Consider the following 13583-nt stretch of genomic DNA (forward strand, 5'->3'; position numbering starts at 1 on the left):
GTCGCAGAACCGTCTCAGCTTCTGATTCAGACCCTCCACTCGGCTCTGTACCAAAGGTCCGCAGTCAGTCCTGTCGACGATGCTGCAGATGGTGAGCTCTGCTTTCATCCCGCTAGCGAGACTGGCAGTCTTCACCAAATCAGAAAGCTGCCGGAAGCCAGAGAGGATTTCCTCCGTTCCATAGCGACACACATCATTGGTGCCAACATGAGCGACCACCTTGCAGATGGGTGCACCCTGTACCCTTCATGGCATCCGGAAGGACCCTTTCCACATCTGGAATGACTCCCCCGGTATGCACACGGAGTGCACATTGGTTTTCTTCCCCTCTCTTGCTGCCATATGTAGGAGTGTATACTTACTGCCTCCTAGTGAAACTGTTTCCCCTCAGTGAGTCCCAAACCCAGTCCTAGGAGGTCTTAATTGCAAGTTTAGATGAATTTTTTGAGAGTCAAATGCACATTGCTGCTGCTTGGTACAAATTTTTCCAAATGCAATGTTATAGTAATCAGTCCTATAAAGAATGGATTGCAGAGTTGGAGGGCATGACTAGAGATTGTAAATTCTGTTGTGTCTGTGGTGCAACTTACCAGCATGAAATGATTTGTAATGTTGTTATTCAGAATATATGGGTCAGAGACTGAAGGATGAAATTCTAAAGCATCACAACCCTAGCACTAGTGAAGTGCTAGAAGTCATCGACGAACACAAAGTTCAAGATTTAGCTGAGCAAGAATTCTGTCTACCAGTTACCGCTTCACTCGAAACAAACAACCGCACCCACAGTTCCAGCCTCTGCTCTCGTAAGTCAGCTCCACGTAAACTATGCTGGACATACTACATATGGCCTTTGCAGTGCCAGCAGAATACTAATTACACTGCCCCAGCTCCACAAAAACTGAAATCCTGTGTGAAATGCTATGTCACCCATGACTGGAAGAACTGTTTCTTCAGGCAAGTCATAGTACAGGACATATAAAACTGGTCTGCCTGCAAAAGGCTGGAAAGCCACCGTTTCACACGAGAATAATGCAAAGTAGAAATGAATGGAAATCAATGTCATTTCATGTTCAGATTCTGCACCACCTGCTCAAAATGCAGAAAATGCACACATGCATTTAATGCAAATACCACACACACTTCAAAAAGGCTCTCCCAATCTCAACGTTTACGAAAGCACTCTAGTGCACAGGTGGAAACAGTTTTTCACAACATGGAATGGACAACTGTATTCGCAAAACACACCGCAAACTGTGGATTACATTACAAATTTGTAACCTGTCAGTGCCTTTCCAACTAGATACTGGAGCTTCTGTCACATTGCTTAACGTTGATACATATGAAAAAAGTCTGCATCTCACCGCCTTTAATGGCAACAGCATTTCAGTGCTTGGAACATGCCACTTACCTGCAAAATACAAGAACATGACTAAAGAAGTACCTTGCACCGTAGTTCGTTCACACAAGAGTCCAAATATTTTCAGCATGGATGTGTTCGATTCCTTCAGATTAGCCATACAAGAAAATGTGCAATAGTTTATCTCTTCTGAATAACGTGATTCTGATTCACACATCTAACAAATGAACAAGAGAGTTATTTCCCACTTCATTCCAACAGCAGGTGTTAAGCCTTCTGCACAGAGTAATTGGGGGATAGTTCACACTAAGTAACTACTGCACCAACCTGGTACATAGCTTGCTTTAGGTAAGCAAACAGATCATGTAAGGCACAATGTCATCCTTACGCTGACAATCAGGACACTCCCTGTCAGGAATTTTTCTCCTGGCCACATTCTGATACTTCATATAGTGAGCGTATAGACTTTGCTGGCCCCTTTAGGCAAACACACTGAATGACTATCTTTGATGCCTACAGCAAATACCTTTTTGTTATCTCAGTGCATTTGATGAATGCTGCCAGCACTATCAAGGCCCCACTTCTGTATTTTCTCTAACAACTGTTTCCAACAATGGACCTCATTTTTCTTCAAAGGAATTTACACAATTTTGCAAACACAATGGAATACAGCATATCAGGACATCACCATTCTTGCCACAGTCTAATGGCGAGACCAAATGTTTCGTTCATATGTTCAAGATACAGATATCAAAACTATGAGCTTCACATTCCTGAGAATGCCTTACTGAGGTTTCTGAGTTCATATCGTACTTTGCCTGCTCCTGAAATTTCATTAGCAGAGCATTTGGTAAGGGCAACGCCACTGGACTTTGCTGCATCTGCTTCATCCTCACTGCTCTGCTCCAATCGACTTCACCACAAAGTTTCACCCGAACGTCAGAGTTCAATATCAAGTGTACAACAACCCACATTTATGGGACTCAAGTGTTGTTCTCAGATCGGCCGGCAGAGCCCATTAGTATCCTTAAACCAGTATACTAATTGCAGCAGTGGAAGCATGCATCAGTGCCACCAATATCAGCTGCGGCCCTGTGAATTCAGTGACCCTGCTGTGGACCAATCTGTTTCAACTTCTTCACTGCATGATGTCACAACCATCTGCCCACCTTCGACCCTAATGTTACCAATGCTGCAGGTTGTCTCTCTCATGGACATCAATGCAGTCACCGTCAGCTAGTTCAAGGGCACCCTCTGTGCTCCTACCTGTGCTGTTGGATGTGTCCTGCACCTGGTTTGGCGGCAGTTCCACGGGCATTCACAAGGCACAATGTTGGGACACAGGTTTGTTTGCTCTGCCTCCCCTCCCTCGCCAAGCAACCACCCTTGTCACTATCCACAGCACAGGCCTCCCCCCCCCCCCCCCCCGTACTTCAAAGCTGGGCAGGGAGGGGTGTATATCGGCTGTGATCCAGTTGCCCGCACCTTCAAATACGCATTAAGCACACCACTAGTTACACTGCCGCATTTCCTACAGCCACCACTGCGGCACAAGGGCACTGCCAGAAGTGATTATGCCACTGTAAATGAGATGCAAGCATCCCCCCCCTTCTGAAGCTCCAGTGGCAGGAGTACTTCAGTTCAAACTTTCATACACTGAGCCCATTTTGCGTACTTGCCAGTTTAATAACATTTAAAGACTTTCACGGTGGCCAGGGCTCGACATCATCTGAATAAACATTGTACTGAACAGTGATGAATTTATAAATTTTTTGTATCTGTATATATACCTGTATTCAAATCTAACAATATTATGAGAAGGAAAGTTGCTACTCACCACATAGTGGAGATGCTGAGTCACAGATAGGCACAACAAAAAGACTCTCACAATTGCAGCTTCCAGCCGTTAAGGCTTTTGTCAATAACAGACATGCACACACACACACACACACACACACACACACACACACACACACACACACTTGCAGTCTCAGGTAACATATTCAAATCTACTTTTAGCAACTGACGCTGAAAACACAGGAAAGTTATGTATTATTTTTCTATTTAATACTAAATGTAGAATAAATTAATATCTGGATTCTCTGTCCATGAACAGCATCTGTTCCTTGCTCCTGTACCCACTAAAGAACACACAGCACACAAAGGAAGACATAAAAACATTATTTTGTAAAATAGTATGATCACAAATAAAATAATTATGAGCATAGTGAAATACATAAGTGAAGGAAACCATGGGTCATATTACATAATGATGCCATGAACGAGGGCATGAGAGTTGTATAGTCACTGGATGCTGCATAAAAAGAAGCGGTGGTCAGATACATTCCCTGTCCCTTTGACAAAGCAAATGCAAATTGCAGTCCATTATTTAATACTAAAGTGTGTTGTGCTCTCTCAGTGGTGAATATAGTTGCCAATCTCCAGATTACAGCAACATTATCATTGATGACATTCAAGATCTAGCCAATGTGTAGACAATTTGAGAAAGTGTCCACAACAAATTAAAACATAGCCCCTCAAACAGGCATACAAAATCAACATATTGCCACTTTCACAGATGATCAGGAGTGGGCCAGGGTGCAAATTTCTAACTTGGAACTGACTAGTTTTCTGTACATAGTTGGCAGATCTGAACCACACATCTGATACCAACCTCAACACCTTCATTTTAGACGCCCCCTAAAGTGTCTCAATGTCACAGTTGGAGGATGAGAGGCTGGCTGGAGTTCAGTCGGGTCACCATCTGGTACTCTGAGTATTTAGTGCAAGCACAAGTACCCCAGAAGTAAGTGCATTCTGCAGTATCCATAGATTTTGGCAGGTGCTTCAGCCAACCACTACACATATAATGAGCTACTCTGTGTAAATATGACCCCTGACCCATTTATTTTGCAACTTCCCGGCAGTTCATCCAGCTGGTCATGGACGTTTTCATTTAACTTGAGATAAAGTGCCTTCTGAAGCCATAATTAGAACTTGTTAAGCCTGATAAAGTGCTGGTGATCGCATGTTCAGCAGTAAGCCAGTAGTAGATTTAAATGTTTAATAAAAGGGTCCATCAGTGCAGATATTGCACCATTTTACTAGGCAAGTTTACCCAGGGGTCAAAAAATAAAATTTGTAACTTGTGGTTAGTAGTAAGGTACATTTGGTCCCATGTAGGAAAACATGGAACTTTTTTATACAGGGTGTAATTCACCTGTGCCATTGATAATGTTTTGGACATGTAGGCAACAGATTACTTAGTGCCAGCAGGTTCATAAGTAACAGCACAAAACCCGTCCCATGCTCTAGGCATCTGCAAGTAGTCCTAAGCCTTTCCTGGTATAAATGTGGCCAGCACAATTTTCAAATACTTTTCCAGTTTTAGAAAATATGCCTGACTAGCCTCAGACCAGAGGAATTTAGGCCCCTTTCTGAGGTTGTACAAAATCTGTATAGTCTTCTGAATGAATTTGTCATAATAGTTTGTTTTACACATGAATAACTATAGCTCTTTCAAATTTTTAGGTGCAGGGAGATTGTCATTGCTTTATTAAGGACTGACATGGGTTGAAGACCATCTTTGCTTCAAGGTATTGGAGACTGCATTGAAAACATAGCTGCATTTTAAACCATTATAAAAGTTTATCAATGAGGTTTCATATATCTGCAAGGTGTTGATCTTGGGTAGCCCCTGTCGTGATTATGATGTGGAAATAATTTGTAATTTTCAGCCTGTGGCAGGTCCCCCTGCAGCAGCTGTTTCAAGTATCTCTGGAATTTTGTGGCACCATTCACAACTCCAAATTGCATATTTAATACCGTGAAACACTTTGATTTTTCCTCTGAAAGGCAATTGTAGGCATGTACCAACAATTTTACAATAGAACTACTTCCACTCCCTCCCTTCTTCACTCTTATGTTTTGCCAGTAGCTCTTTCATAGTAGGTTTCAGGTAAACATCAAAGTTAAGATAATACATTGATATATGACTTAAAATCACTACTATTTGACATTGTTCTGATAAGCTCTGTAGTTAGCACAACTGGTTAGATGCCGTTATTGTCATTACTGTATTTTCCCATAAGCTATCACATTTGCCTTTTGATTGCTTACTTCCTTAAAAAGAATACAGACACAGCACAGGAAAAAAAGGTCTAACATTAGGCATCAATGTAGTATAAATCTTGAAAACTTTGTGTCTCCCACAGGTCAGAACCAAATACACTGGAATAATCTTTGTACAATGAGTCCCAGTAACTAATTTGACTGTTGGTAAAAAAGACATTCATTGAATGAAGAGTCAGAAAACCAAGGAATGTAAAGGCATCCAATGCAAAAAGTTCAATGTATGACATGAAGGAATTATCAAAAATGTTACTGATCTACAAACTTGTTTGCAGCTTACATCAGTTGTGTGATTTGGCCATTTAAAGCAATAGACTGGTTAATGTATTTTATGATATGTTGTATTCTCACCTCCAAAGACAATGAGTTGACACGTCTATATGTTTCACCATTGATTATGCATGCAGATTGACCAGTATCCGCCTCAAATTTCCCTTAACCAATCTTGTTGATGACTCAAAAGCAGCATGCTGATTACATACATAATACATTGTATTGCAGTGGGGGCATTCATAGCAGCCGTTATATGAGACAACTTATTACAAGATACTCCACCTTTTCTATCCCTACATTTACAACGATACTCTGCAATCCACCATGCAGCACCTGACAGAGCGCATTTTTGTTTTACCCCTCACTGAGAAGAAATTACTAACCACATTAACTTAAACACGTCTTTGTATGTTGGTCCCACAGAAACTAATGATGGTGGAGTTTGAAACAATCTTGCTCAGAAAGCACTTTTATATTCGAGTCAGCGCATCCACTTCCTCTTGTGAAGTTAGTGCATTCACCATCAAATGTTGAAGATTCACACCATCCCTCAGCATGATTCTTCAATGCAAATAAAATAACAGAGCCCAACAATATTTGCACTCTTCTCTACATTGATTTATAGATACACGTCACTCCTGCAAAGTAGTGTGTAACATCACATATTGCCCCACTTACGATGAATAATTTTGTTATAAATACAGCTATTTCTCTTAATTCACAGGTCAAGTTTCTACCATTGCAATCTTTTTATACTATCAAAAACTACTTCTGCTAAATCTATCTAATTACTGATGTAATATAAAGTTAATAGCCCTTATTTTGTAAGTATAGCAATGTACTTCTCATTTTCCACTTCTGATCGTTTCATCATAATTAACACAGCATCGTTAATATTGGCTCAATTTTAGTTGAAGGAATGTGCTTTTTCATCCACTTGTAACTTTTTCTTAGTGTGACAAATATTCAATTTAACGACCACTACAGCATAACAGTTTTAATGAGCATTACTTTTGATTAAATGCTGCTTTATCAATACAAGATGTTGTTGTGTCCTGACAACTTATTTACTAATTCACTGTTAAGCCTGAGGCTGTTGGAATCAAATGATAGCACTCCAAGGCAGGAAACAGGAGACATAACGCTGATTGTAGAGATAGACAATAGCGCTTTGGTTAATAGTAATGAAGGTGCTTGTGAGCTGCAAAAACTCTGGGCAGTTGTCCCAGTGTAGAAGTTCCAGTCCAAGGAACAGGCTGGTAATTCCATACAATGTCCAGATGCAGTTGTAAGGTGCCACAGTAGACTGTAGTCGCATACAGGCATGCCAGTTCTGCAAGGTTCGCAGGAGAGCTTCTGCAAAGTTTGGAAGGTAGGAGACGAGGTACTGGCAGAAGTAAAGCTGTGAGGACGGGGCGTGAGTCGTGCTTGGGTAGCTCAGATGGTAGAGCACTTGCCCGCGAAAGGCAAAGGTCCCGAGTTCGAGTCTCGGTCCGGCTCACAGTTTTGGAAGTTTCATATCAGCGCACACTCCGCTGCAGAGTGAAAATCTGCATTCTGGCTTCTTTTTTATTTAACAGAATGGATATGTCAGCTTATCCCGTGTATGTTAAACTTGTACAAGAAATTAAAAGAGTATATACATAATATGATAGTACATTACATATTTGAATTGAGTGCACTAACAATAATGTTCAGTTTGCTTCATTCTGGCTTCAACTGCCAGGTTTTGCACTGGTGCACTGGCCGATATGGCGGCTAAGAGCTAGACACAAACAGTCAACATGCTAGAAGCTACTGTTGCACACAGGTACACTCAGTTTCTTAGTGTTGATTTAACACTTGAGTATCACACTTTCACCTGAGTGTCACATACGAAGAATTGCCATGTCATTTGTCTTCATTCTGGGTGCAGTGGGTATGTGTTTGTTGTTGTTCAAAATCCGACGCTGTGGCAGAAGATCTCCATTCTTGCGGCCTGGGTGTAATTATTACCTATCGTACTCACATTTTCAGCAGAGAGAACCCTGACCAACAGCATCCATCAATGAGGTAAGTACTGGCTCGAACAACTATATCAGGCATGTGCAATAGTTTTTGACTTGATTCTAGACCATTTCAGGTCAAATATACTAATCTTGAATAATGACCATCTATTTTATATGGACTGTATTGCCGGATGTTACAGATTAGATATAGACTTGTTCATAAGTTCAATCATTACCATTTGTGTGCTAAGTCAATAGGCTGTTCATGCATTGTAACCATAGCTAAGCAAGTGCTTAACAATTACGTCTTAAAAATTTCTAGACATATTCATAATAATGACGATGTTGGCTTTATAGTACCCTTTCCACTCTTAAGTTCTTTTTAGGTGATTAAACTTTGTGCTTAAGCACAAAATTTTCCTAGATAGGCCATACCTTCTAAGCATATGATGTCGTCCTCATATCATGACCAATGAATACTTCATAAATGTTAAGACAGTTGTTCTAGGTACATTCTGCACAGGATAACATATACGCCCTTTTCCTCAGCTATACCTTGTATTTCACTTTACTAGTAAATTCAAGGTCAGGAGCTAAGTTTGCATCTTGTCCCAACAAGTAACTATCATACAGTTTATGCGCAGGCGCGAGGTATTGTGTCTCCCAGCGTCTCACTCAAGTACCTGCGAGGTAGGGAATCTGGGGAAGGGAGGTGGGAAGGGTTTCCTGTCTTTAGGGCTATCTTCTTTCTCTTCTTCAATCTTAGCAGCCATTTCTATTTATTTCCTGTCTTACTTCTAATTTGAGGACCTATCTATTTTTTCCGTCTCTCCATATTCACATACTCCTATCGCAGAAGTCCTTCCTACTTTCCGTGGTTTCTAATAACCTACATCTTATCTTTCGATAAGAAGGCTGAGGAATCAGACTACATGGACACACATCCGCATACACACAAGAAGACATTTAAACACAAACATTAAAATTACAGATGTAGGATCATATAAAAAAGAACTATGATGATTCTACATTGAGTGTACATAAAAAGGAGACATGAGTAATGAAAGAGAACGCAAGCAAGCTCCTCCAAACTACAACAGATAATGAATGAGTACATACTTACAAGGGAACCTCCCCATCGCACCCCCGTCAGATTTGGTTAAAACTGTAGATTAGTTCAGACGTTCTTTGCACAACAGTTTTTAGCATGGATAGGGACTGCAACTGCTGTGTTCGGAAGCAGGCTGAGTTGGCATCCCTCCGCTCCCAGCTTCAGGCAGTGTTGGCTTCGGTCACACAGCTTGAGGCTGTTGCCAATGGGCATCACTGTGGGGCTCCGGATAGGGGTTTGTCGGGGACGGCCAGCTCATCCCACGCATCCCCCGATCGGACTACGACTGTGGTTGCCCGGGATACTGCCCGCATTGAGGCTGATCCCTCACCTGTGGCAGAGTGGGAGGTCGTCTCAAGGTGTGGCAGGGGGCAAAAGACATTCTGGAGGGCTGAACGGAAGGCCTCTCCAGTTTGTCTGACGAAACGGTTTCAGGCTCTGTCTCAGGCTGATACTGATCTTCGGCCTGACATGGCTGCTTGTCCTGTTCCAGAGGTTGCCCCTCAGTCTGCAAGATCCGGGCGGTCGCAGAGGGTGGGCTTACTGGTAGTTGGGAGCTCCAACGTCAGGCACGTAATGGGGCCCCTTAGGGAAATGGCAGCAAGAGAGGGGAAGAAAACCAATGTGCACTCCGTGTGCATACTGGGGGGAGTCATTCCAGATGTGGAAAGGGTCCTTCCGGATGCCATGAAGGGTACAGGGTGCACCCATCTGCAGGTGGTCGCTCATGTCGGCACCAATGATGTGTGTCGCTATGGATCAGAGGAAATCCTCTCTGGCTTCCGGCGGCTATCTGATTTGGTGAAGACTGCCAATCTCGCTAGCGGGATGAAAGCAGAGCTCACCATCTGCAGCATCGTCGACAGGACTGACTGCGGACCTTCGGTACAGAGTCGAGTGGAGGGTCTGAATCAGAGGCTGAGACGGTTCTGCGACCATGTGGGCTGCAGATTCCTCGACTTGCGCCGTAGGGTGGTGGGGTTTCGGGTTCCGCTGGATAGTTCAGGAGTCCACTACACGCAACAAGCGGCTACACGGGTAGCAGGGGTTGTGTGGCGTGGGCTGGGCGGTTTTTTAGGTTAGATGGCCTTGGGCAAGTACAGAAAGGGCAACAGCCTCAACGGGTGAGGTGCAAAGTCAGGACATGCGGGGACCAAGCAGCAATCGGTATTGTAATTGTCAACTGTCGAAGCTGCATTGGTAAAGTACCGGAACTTCAAGCGCTGATAGAAAGCACCAAAGCTGAAATCGTTATAGGTACAGAAAGCTGGCTGAAGCCAGAGATAAATTCTGCCAAAATTTTTACAAAGGTACAGACGGTGTTTAGAAAGGATAGATTGCATGCAACCGGTGGTGGAGTGTTCGTCGCTGTTAGTAGTAGTTTATCCTGTAGTGAAGTAGAAGTGGATAGTTCCTGTGAATTATTATGGGTGGAGGTTACACTCAACAACCGAGCTAGGTTAATAATTGGCTCCTTTTACCGACCTCCCGACTCAACAGCATTAGTGACAGAACAACTGAGAGAAAATTTGGAGTACATTTCACATAAATTTTCTCAGCATGTTATAGTCTTAGGTGGAGATTTCAATTTACCAGATATAGACTGGGAAACTCGGATGTTTAGGATGGGTGTTAGGGACAGTGCATCGAGTGACATTATACTGAGTGCACTATCCGAAAATTACCTCGAGCAATTAAACAGAGAACCGACTCGTGGAGATAACATCTTGGACCTACTGATAACAAACAGACCCGAAATTTTCGACTCTGTATGTGCAGAATAGGTAATCAGTGATCATAAGGCCGTTGCAGCATCCCTGAATATGGAAGTTGATAGGAATATAAAAAAAAAGGGAGAAAGGTTTATCTGTTTAGCAAGAGTAATAGAAGGCAGATTTCAGACTACCTAATAGATCAAAACAAAAATTTTTGTTCCGAGACTGACAATGTTGAGTGTTTATGGAAGAAGTTGAAGGCAATCGTAAAATGCGTTTTAGACAGGTACGTGCCGAGTAAAACTGTGAGGGACGGGAAAAACCCACCATGGTACAACAACAAAGTTAGGAAACAACTGCGAAAGCAAAGAGAGCTTCACTCCAAGTTTAAACGCAGCCAAAACCTCTCAGACAAACAGAAGCTAAATGATGTCAAAGTTAGCGTAAGGAGGGCTATGCGTGAAGCGTTCAGTGAATTCGAAAGTAAAATTCTATGTACCGACTTGACAGAAAATCCTAGGAAGTTCTGGTCTTACGTTAAATCAGTAAGTTGCTCGAAACAGCATATCCAGACACTTCGGGATGATGATGGCATTGAAACAGAGGATCACACGCGTAAAGCTGAAATACTAAACACCTTTTTCCAAAGCTGTTTCACAGGGGAAGACCGCACTGCAGTTCCTTCTCTAAATCCTCGCACAAACGAAAAAATGGCTGACATCGAAATAAGTGTCCAAGGAATAGAAAAGCAACTGCAATCACTCAACAGAGGAAAGTCCACTGGACCTGACGGGATACCAATTCGATTCTACACAGAGTACGCGAAAGAACTTGCCCCCCTTCTAACAGCTGTGTACCGCAAGTCTCTAGAGGAATGGAGGGTTCCACCTTGAAAAACTGAACACAGATCAATCGAGAAAACAGGAAGAAGTTGTGTGGAACCGCGAAAAAAATTAGTAAAATATACAAACTGAATAGTCCATGTGCAAGATAGGCAACATCAAGGGAAATGTGGGCTCAGGAGCGCCGTGGTCCTGTGGTTAGCGTGAGCAGCTGCAGAACGAGAGGTCCTTGGTTCAAGTCTTCCCTCGACTGAAAATTTTACTTTATTTATTTTCGCAAAGTTATCATCTGTCCGTTCGTTCATTGACATCTCTGTTCACTGTAATAAGTTTAGTGTCTGTGTTTTGCGACCGCACCGCAAAACCGTGCGATTAGTGGACGAAAGGACGTGCCTCTCCAATGGGAACCGAAAACATTTGATTGCAAGGTTATAGGTCAACCGATTCCTCCACGGGAAAACACATCTGATATATTCTATACGACACTGGTGACGGCATGTGCGTCACATGACACGAATATGTTGTCGACCCACCTAACTTGTACACTTAGCGAATGGGTAAAAAGATTCTTCTACCTTGCCCGATTTAGGTTTTCTTGTGGATGTGATAATCACTCCCAAAAAAGTGATGAAAACATACGAGTTTGTCACATAAACTGAAAATAAAAGATTAAACTTTTACTCGAGCGAAGACTTGAACCTAGGACCTCTCGTGCCGTAGCTGCTCTCGCTAACCACGGGACCACGGCACTCCTCGACTCACAGTGTCCTTGATGTTGCCTATCTTCGCATGGACTACTCAGTTTGTATATTTTACTAATTTTTTTTCATAGTTCCACACAACTTCTTCCTGTTTTCTCGATTTATCTGCGTTCAGTTTTTCCAGGCCTATCCACTGTGCCAACTTAGAACTAAATCTGAGGGGGGTGCGATGGGGAGGTTCCCTTGTTAGAAAAGGTAGTACAAAAGGTGAGAACAGAAAGTAGATTACTCAAGTGTCATGAACACCTGCAGTTTACAGCTGGAAATAAGGAAAGAGTCCTCACAATTCTTAAATACTATAAAAGATGATTAAAACATGAAAATAGTTCAGGTCTTGATGTCAAGGTGAAATAACAACAGAATAAAGGAATGCTCAGCTGAAGATTGGTCTAGAGAGAGAAAAAAGAAGATTGTTGTTGAAGTGAAAGCGGTATGTAGAAACAAGTATGAGAAAAGTATATTGTTATGATATGAAATGTTGTTGTGAGTGATGTTATGTACATAATGATTATCTATAAAATATTGCGCGTCTGATCTGAGGGGGAGGCATATGTAAAGTTTCGAGAATTTCCGCATGAATTCTAGAACCACTTGGCCTTCCACCATCTCGAACACACTATATTTTAGATGTGAGTGGGAGAAAGGGACCCTATCTACTGTGCGTCACCTGTCTGTGTGTGCAGGTGTGAAATCAGTCATGAGCAAAAGGTCAATGCGGGGGCTGAACCGCTACGGTCGCAGGTTCGAATCCTGCCTTGGGCATGGATGTTTGTGATGTCCTTAGGTTAGTTAGGTTTAACTAGTTCTAAGTTCTAGGGGACTAATGACCTCAGCAGTTGAGTCCCATAGTGCTCAGAGCCATTTTTTGGGGCTGAACGGCACCGACAAGTACTTACTTGTCAGGTGATTCACGGAAGTCGCAGTGAAAGCACAAGGAAGAACCAAGGGACTTCTGTGTTATTCTGTGCTGTTTGTAATTGTGACTACTGTTAGTGACAAAAGAACAACTGGGATTCTGAATTGTGAAAAAACTCTTATCTTGGACTTGCTGGAGGCAACACATATTTTACGATATGTTTGAAGTGGAGACATGGTTGTTAAGCCAACTCTTTGCTAAATGTACTTAAATCTCTTTCTAATGAGAGACGATACGAGTGACTTCACAAGAAGTCTAATGTTATGTGTGAAGTGTGAATTTTGTTCTTTATGAAGCTCACATATAGCTATAGTTGTTGAAAAGTATTCTTCGAGTACCTAATTATTTCGCAAGTAGAGAGAGAGTCTTTAAGGTTCCTGTAACTAGCATCATTCTTCGGAGAAGAATTTTATAGAGATTCCAGAAGCCGGCTATCCAGAGAAGAAGATCGGCTGTGTACACCAAGTAAGTCAACTCGTATAAGAGAAG

At 42.3% G+C, this 13583-nt stretch overlaps 1 protein-coding gene across 3 annotated transcripts in view; it reads right to left on the reverse strand.

Moving 5' to 3' along the window:
- Positions 1-13583, reverse strand: part of LOC126259835 (abscission/NoCut checkpoint regulator) — a 183602-nt gene that overhangs the window by 63263 nt on the left and 106756 nt on the right. The gene's annotated exons all lie outside the window — the stretch shown is intronic.

Source organism: Schistocerca nitens, chromosome 5, assembly GCF_023898315.1.
Source record: "Schistocerca nitens isolate TAMUIC-IGC-003100 chromosome 5, iqSchNite1.1, whole genome shotgun sequence".
NCBI classification, from domain to species: domain Eukaryota; kingdom Metazoa; phylum Arthropoda; class Insecta; order Orthoptera; family Acrididae; genus Schistocerca; species Schistocerca nitens.